This window comes from Hemiscyllium ocellatum (genome assembly GCF_020745735.1).
Source record: "Hemiscyllium ocellatum isolate sHemOce1 chromosome 38 unlocalized genomic scaffold, sHemOce1.pat.X.cur. SUPER_38_unloc_5, whole genome shotgun sequence".
NCBI classification, from domain to species: Eukaryota; Metazoa; Chordata; class Chondrichthyes; order Orectolobiformes; family Hemiscylliidae; genus Hemiscyllium; species Hemiscyllium ocellatum.
Window position 1 is genome coordinate 321,012 of NW_026867523.1, and position 7,978 is coordinate 328,989.

Genomic DNA, 7,978 nt, shown 5'->3' on the forward strand with positions numbered 1-7,978 from the left:
CTGAGGGAGTGCCGCACTGTCAGAGGGTCAGTGCTGAGGGAGAGGGCACTGTCGGAGGGTCAGTGCTGAGGGAGTGGGCACTGTCGGAGGGTCAGTGCTGAGGGAGTGCCGCACTGTCGGAGGGTCAGTGCTGAGGGAGTGGGCACTGTCGGAGGGTCAGTGCTGAGGGAGTGCCGCACTGTCGGAGGGTCAGTGCTGAGGGAGTGCCGCATTGTCGGAGGGTCAGTGCTGAGGGAGTGCCGCACTGTCGGAGGGTCAGTGCTGAGGGAGTGCCGCACTGTCGGAGGGTCAGTGCTGAGGGAGTGGGCACTGTCGGAGGGTCAGTGCTGAGGGAGTGGGCACTGTCGGAGGGTCAGTGCTGAGGGAGTGGGCACTGTTGGAGGGTCAGTGCTGAGGAAGTGCCGCACTGTTGGAGGGTCAGTGCTGAGGGAGTGGGCACTGTCGGAGGGTCAGTGCTGAGGGAGTGCCGCACTGTCAGAGGGTCAGTGCTGAGGGAGTGCCACACTGTCAGAGGGTCAGTGCTGAGGGAATGGACACTGTCAGAGGGTCAGTGCTGAGGGAGTGCCGCACTGTCAGAGGGTCAGTGCTGAGGGAGTGCCGCACTGTCGGAGGGTCAGTGCTGAGGGAGTGCCGCACTGTCAGAGGGTCAGTGCTGAGGGAGTGCCGCACTGTCGGAGGGTCAGTGCTGAGGGAGTGGGCACTGTCGGAGGGTCAGTGCTGAGGGAGTGCCGCACTGTCTGAGGGTCAGCGCTGAGGGAGAGGGCACTGTCGGAGGGTCAGTGCTGAGCGAGTGTGCACTGCAGAGGGTCAGTGCTGAGGAAGTGCCGCACTGTCAGAGGGTCAGTGCTGAGGGAGTGCCACACTGTCGGAGGCTCAGTGCTGAGGGAGTGCCGCACTGACGGAGGGTCAGTGCTGAGGGAGTGCCGCACTGTCAGAGGGTCAGTGCTGAGGGAGTGCCGCACTGTCGGAGGGTCAGTGCTGAGGGAGTGGGCACTGTTGGAGGGTCAGTGCTGAGGAAGTGCCGCACTGTTGGAGGGTCAGTGCTGAGGAAGTGCCGCACTGTTGGAGGGTCAGTGCTGAGGGAGTGCCGCACTGTCAGAGGGTCAGTGCTGAGGGAGTGGGCACTGTCGGAGGGTCAGTACTGAGGGAGTGCCGCACTGTCAGAGGGTCAGTGCTGAGGGAGTGGGCACTGTCGGAGGGTCAGTGCTGAGGGAGTGGGCACTGTCGGAGGGTCAGTGCTGAGGGAGTGCCGCACTGTCGGAGGGTCAGTGCTGAGGGAGTGGGCACTGTCGGAGGGTCAGTGCTGAGGGAGTGCCGCACTGTCGGAGGGTCAGTGCTGAGGGAGTGCCGCACTGTCGGAGGGTCAGTGCTGAGGGAGTGCCGCACTGTCGGAGGGTCAGTGCTGAGGGAGTGGGCACTGTCGGAGGGTCAGTGCTGAGGGAGTGGGCACTGTTGGAGGGTCAGTGCTGAGGAAGTGCCGCACTGTTGGAGGGTCAGTGCTGAGGGAGTGGGCACTGTCGGAGGGTCAGTGCTGAGGGAGTGCCGCACTGTCAGAGGGTCAGTGCTGAGGGAGTGCCACACTGTCAGAGGGTCAGTGCTGAGGGAGTGCCGCACTGTCAGAGGGTCAGTGCTGAGGGAGTGCCGCACTGTCGGAGGGTCAGTGCTGAGGGAGTGCCGCACTGTCAGAGGGTCAGTGCTGAGGGAGTGCCGCACTGTCGGAGGGTCAGTGCTGAGGGAGTGGGCACTGTCGGAGGGTCAGTGCTGAGGGAGTGCCGCACTGTCTGAGGGTCAGCGCTGAGGGAGAGGGCACTGTCGGAGGGTCAGTGCTGAGCGAGTGTGCACTGCAGAGGGTCAGTGCTGAGGAAGTGCCGCACTGTCAGAGGGTCAGTGCTGAGCGAGTGCCACACTGTCGGAGGGTCAGTGCTGAGGGAGTGGGCACTGTTGGAGGGTCAGTGCTGAGGAAGTGCCGCACTGTTGGAGGGTCAGTGCTGAGGAAGTGCCGCACTGTTGGAGGGTCAGTGCTGAGGGAGTGCCGCACTGTCAGAGGGTCAGTGCTGAGGGAGTGGGCACTGTCGGAGGGTCAGTACTGAGGGAGTGCCGCACTGTCAGAGGGTCAGTGCTGAGGGAGTGGGCACTGTCGGAGGGTCAGTGCTGAGGGAGTGCAGCACTGTCAGAGGGTCAGTGCTGAGGGAGTGGGCACTGTCAGAGTGTCAGTGCTGAGGGAGTGCTGCACTGTTGCAGGGTCAGTGCTGAGGGAGTGGGCACTGTCAGAGGGTCAGTGCTGAGGGAGTGCCTCACTGTCAGAGGGTCAGTGCTGAGGGAGTGGGCACTATCAGAGTTTCAATGCTGAGGGAGTGGGCACTGTCGGAGGGTCAGTGCTGAGGGAGTGGGCACTGTCGGAGGGTCAGTGCTGAGGGAGTGGGCTCTTTCGGAGGGTCAGTGCTGAGGGAATTGGCACTGTTGGAGGGTCAGTTCTGAGAGAGTGGACACTGTCATAGGATCAGTGCTGAGGGAGTGCCACACTGTCGGAGGGTCAGTACTGAGGGAGTGGGCACTGTCGGAGGGTCAGTGCTGAGGGAGTGCCGCACTGTCGAAGGGTCAGTGCTGAGGGAGTGGGCACTGTCGGAGGGTCAGTACTGAGGGAGTGGGCACTGTCGGAGGGTCAGTGCTGAGGGAGTGCCGCACTGTCGAAGGGTCAGTGCTGAGGGAGTGGGCACTGTCGGAGGGTCCATGCTGAGGGAGTGGGCACTGTCGGAGGGTCAGTGCTGAGGGAATGCTGCACTGTCAGAGGGTCAGTGCTGAGGGAGTGGGCACTGTCAGAGGCTCAGTGCTGAGGGAGTGGGCACTGTCGGAGAGTCAGTGCTGAGGGAGTGGGCACTGTCGGATGGTCAGTGCTGAGGAGTGGGCACTGTCGGAGGGTCAGTGCTGAGGGAGTGCCGCATTGTCAGAGGGTCAGTGCTGAGGGAGTGCCGCACTGTCGGAGGGTCAGTGCTGAGGGAGTGGGCACTGTCGGAGGGTCAGTGCTGAGGGAGTGCCGCAATGTCGGAGGGTCAGTGCTGAGGGAGAGGGCACTGTCGAGGGTCAGTGCTGAGCGAGTGTGCACTGCAGAGGGTCAGTGTTGAGGGAGTGCCGCACTGTCAGAGGGTCAGTGCTGAGGGAGTGCCACACTGTCGGAGGGTCAGTGCTGAGGGAGTGCCGCACTGTCAGAGGGTCAGTGCTGAGGGAGTGCCGCACTGTCGGAGGGTCAGTGCTGAGGGAGTGCCGCACTGTCAGAGGGTCAGTGCTGAGGGAGTGCCGCACTGTCGGAGGGTCAGTGCTGAGGGAGTGGGCACTGTTGGAGGGTCAGTGCTGAGGAAGTGCCGCACTGTTGGAGGGTCAGTGCTGAGGAAGTGCCGCACTGTTGGAGGGTCAGTGCTGAGGGAGTGCCGCACTGTCAGAGGGTCAGTGCTGAGGGAGTGGGCACTGTCGGAGGGTCAGTACTGAGGGAGTGCCGCACTGTCAGAGGGTCAGTGCTGAGGGAGTGCCACACTGTCGGAGGGTCAGTGCTGAGGGAGTGCCGCACTGTCAGAGGGTCAGTGCTGAGGGAGTGCCGCACTGTCGGAGGGTCAGTGCTGAGGGAGTGCCGCACTGTCAGAGGGTCAGTGCTGAGGGAGTGCCGCACTGTCGGAGGGTCAGTGCTGAGGGAGTGGGCACTGTTGGAGGGTCAGTGCTGAGGAAGTGCCGCACTGTTGGAGGGTCAGTGCTGAGGAAGTGCCGCACTGTTGGAGGGTCAGTGCTGAGGGAGTGCCGCACTGTCAGAGGGTCAGTGCTGAGGGAGTGGGCACTGTTGGAGGGTCAGTGCTGAGGGAGTGGGCACTGTCGGAGGGTCAGTGCTGAGGGAGTGCCGCACTGTTAGTGGGTCAGTGCTGAGGGAGTGGGCACTGTCGGAGGGTCAGTGCTGAGGGAGTGGGCACTGTCGGAGGGTCTGTGCTGATGGAGTGGGCACTGTCGGAGGGTCAGTGCTGAGGGAGTGGGCACTGTCGGAGGGACAGTGCTGAGGGAGTGGGCACTGTCAGAGGGTCAGTGCTGAGGGAGTGGGCATTGTCAGTGGGTCAATGCTGAGGGGGTGGACACTGTCGGAGGGTCAGTGCTGAGGGAGTGTCGCACTGTCGGAGGGTCAGTGCTGAGGGAGTGGGCACTGTCGGAGGGTCAGTGCTGAGGGAGTGCCGCACTGTCTGAGGGTCAGCGCTGAGGGAGAGGGCACTGTCGGAGGGTCAGTGCTGAGCGAGTGTGCACTGCAGAGGGTCAGTTCTGAGGGAGCGCCGCACTTTCGGAGGGTCAGTACTGAGGGAGCGCCGCACTGTCGGAGGGTCCGTGCTGAGGGAGTGGGCACTGTCGGTGGGTCAGTGCTGAGGGAGTGCCACACTGTCGGAGGGTCAGTGCTGAGGGAGTGGGCACTGTCGGAGGGTCAGTGCTGAGGAGTGCAGCACTGTTGGAGGGTCAGTGCTGAGGGAGTGTGCACTGTCGGAGGGTCAGTGCTGAGGGAGTGCCACACTGTCGAAGGGTCAGTGCTGAGGGAGTGGGCACTGTCGGAGGGTCCATGCTGAGGGAGTGGGCACTGTCGGAGGGTCAGTGCTGAGGGAATGCTGCACTGTCAGAGGGTCAGTGCTGAGGGAGTGGGCACTGTCGGAGAGTCAGTGCTGAGGGAGTGGGCACTGTCGGATGGTCAGTGCTGAGGGAGTGGGCACTGTCAGAGGGTCAGTGCTGAGGGAGTGGGCACTGTCGGAGAGTCAGTGCTGAGGGAGTGGGCACTGTCGGAGGGTCAGTGCTGAGGGAATGCTGCACTGTCAGAGGGTCAGTGCTGAGGGAGTGGGCACTGTCGGAGAGTCAGTGCTGAGGGAGTGGGCACTGTCGGATGGTCAGTGCTGAGGGAGTGGGCACTGTCAGAGGGTCAGTGCTGAGGGAGTTGGCACTGTCGGAGGTCAGTGCTGAGAGAGTGCCGCATTGTTGGAGCGTCAGTGCTGAGGGAGTGGGCACTGTCGGAGGGTCAGTGCTGAGGGAGTGCCGCATTGTTGGAGCGTCAGTGCTGAGGGAGTGGGCACTGTCGGAGGGTCCGTGCTGAGGGAGTGGGCACTGTCAGAGGGTCAGTGCTGAGGGAGTGCGGCACTGTCAGAGGGTCAGTGCTGAGGGAGTGGGCACTGTCAGAGGGTCAGTGCTGAGGGAGTGGGCACTGTCGGATGGTCAGTGCTGAGGTAGTGGGCACTGTCAGAGGGTCAGTGCTGAGGGTGTGCTGCACTGTCGGAGGGTCAGTGCTGAGGGAGTGGGCACTGTCGGAGGGTCAGTGCTGAGGGAGTGGGCACTGTCAGAGGGTCAGTGCTGAGGGAGTTGGCACTGTCGGAGGGTCAGTGCTGAGGGAGTGGGCACTGTCAGAGGGTCAGTGCTGAGGGAGTGGGCACTGTCGGATGGTCAGTGCTGAGGTCGTGGGCACTGTCAGAGGGTCAGTGCTGAGGGTGTGCTGCACTGTCGGAGGGTCAGTGCTGAGGGAGTGGGCACTGTCGGAGGGTCAGTGCTGAGGGAGTGGGCACTGTCAGAGGGTCAGTGCTGAGGGAGTTGGCACTGTCGGAGGGTCAGTGCTGAGAGAGTGCCGCATTGTTGGAGCGTCAGTGCTGAGGGAGTGGGCACTGTCGGAGGTCAGTGCTGAGGGAGTGCCGCATTGTTGGAGCGTCAGTGCTGAGGGAGTGGGCACTGTTGGAGGGTCCGTGCTGAGGGAGTGGGCACTGTCGGAGGGTCAGTGCTGAGGGAGTGCCGCACTGTCTGAGGGTCAGCGCTGAGGGAGAGGGCACTGTCGGAGGGTCAGTGCTGAGCGAGTGTGCACTGCAGAGGGTCAGTGCTGAGGAAGTGCCGCACTGTCAGAGGGTCAGTGCTGAGGGAGTGCCACACTGTCGGAGGCTCAGTGCTGAGGGAGTGCCGCACTGACGGAGGGTCAGTGCTGAGGGAGTGCCGCACTGTCAGAGGGTCAGTGCTGAGGGAGTGCCGCACTGTCGGAGGGTCAGTGCTGAGGGAGTGGGCACTGTTGGAGGGTCAGTGCTGAGGAAGTGCCGCACTGTTGGAGGGTCAGTGCTGAGGAAGTGCCGCACTGTTGGAGGGTCAGTGCTGAGGGAGTGCCGCACTGTCAGAGGGTCAGTGCTGAGGAGTGGGCACTGTCGGAGGGTCAGTACTGAGGGAGTGCCGCACTGTCAGAGGGTCAGTGCTGAGGGAGTGGGCACTGTCGGAGGGTCAGTGCTGAGGGAGTGGGCACTGTCGGAGGGTCAGTGCTGAGGGAGTGCCGCACTGTCGGAGGGTCAGTGCTGAGGAGTGGGCACTGTCGGAGGGTCAGTGCTGAGGGAGTGCCGCACTGTCGGAGGGTCAGTGCTGAGGGAGTGCCGCACTGTCGGAGGGTCAGTGCTGAGGAGTGCCGCACTGTCGGAGGGTCAGTGCTGAGGGAGTGGGCACTGTCGGAGGGTCAGTGCTGAGGGAGTGGGCACTGTTGGAGGGTCAGTGCTGAGGAAGTGCCGCACTGTTGGAGGGTCAGTGCTGAGGGAGTGGGCACTGTCGGAGGGTCAGTGCTGAGGGAGTGCCGCACTGTCAGAGGGTCAGTGCTGAGGGAGTGCCACACTGTCAGGGGTCAGTGCTGAGGGAGTGCCGCACTGTCAGAGGGGTCAGTGCTGAGGGAGTGCCGCACTGTCGGAGGGTCAGTGTGTGGGAGTGCCGCACTGTCAGAGGGTCAGTGCTGAGGGAGTGCCGCACTGTCGGGAGGGTCAGTGCTGAGGGTGGGCACTGTCGGAGGGTCAGTGCTGAGGGGAGTGCCGCACTGTCTGAGGGTCAGCGCTGAGGGAGAGGGCACTGTCGGAGGGTCAGTGCTGAGCGAGTGTGCACTGCAGAGGGTCAGTGCTGAGGAAGTGCCGCACTGTCAGAGGGTCAGTGCTGAGCGAGTGCCACACTGTCGGAGGGTCAGTGCTGAGGGAGTGGGCACTGTTGGAGGGTCAGTGCTGAGGAAGTGCCGCACTGTTGGAGGGTCAGTGCTGAGGAAGTGCCGCACTGTTGGAGGGTCAGTGCTGAGGGAGTGCCGCACTGTCAGAGGGTCAGTGCTGAGGGAGTGGGCACTGTCGGAGGGTCAGTACTGAGGGAGTGCCGCACTGTCAGAGGGTCAGTGCTGAGGGAGTGGGCACTGTCGGAGGGTCAGTGCTGAGGAGTGCAGCACTGTCAGAGGGTCAGTGCTGAGGGAGTGGGCACTGTCAGAGTGTCAGTGCTGAGGGAGTGCTGCACTGTTGCAGGGTCAGTGCTGAGGGAGTGGGCACTGTCAGAGGGTCAGTGCTGAGGAGTGCCTCACTGTCAGAGGGTCAGTGCTGAGGGAGTGGGCACTATCAGAGTTTCAATGCTGAGGGAGTGGGCACTGTCGGAGGGTCAGTGCTGAGGGAGTGGGCACTGTCGGAGGGTCAGTGCTGAGGGAGTGGGCTCTTTCGGAGGGTCAGTGCTGAGGGAATTGGCACTGTTGGAGGGTCAGTTCTGAGAGAGTGGACACTGTCATAGGATCAGTGCTGAGGGAGTGCCACACTGTCGGAGGGTCAGTACTGAGGGAGTGGGCACTGTCGGAGGTCAGTGCTGAGGAGTGCCGCACTGTCGAAGGGTCAGTGCTGAGGGAGTGGGCACTGTCGGAGGGTCAGTACTGAGGGAGTGGGCACTGTCGGAGGGTCAGTGCTGAGGGAGTGCCGCACTGTCGAGGGTCAGTGCTGAGGGAGTGGGCACTGTCGGAGGGTCCATGCTGAGGGAGTGGGCACTGTCGGAGGGTCAGTGCTGAGGGAATGCTGCACTGTCAGAGGGTCAGTGCTGAGGAGTGGGCACTGTCAGAGGCTCAGTGCTGAGGGAGTGGGCACTGTCGGAGAGTCAGTGCTGAGGGAGTGGGCACTGTCGGATGGTCAGTGCTGAGGGAGTGGGCACTGTCGGAGGGTCAGTGCTGAGG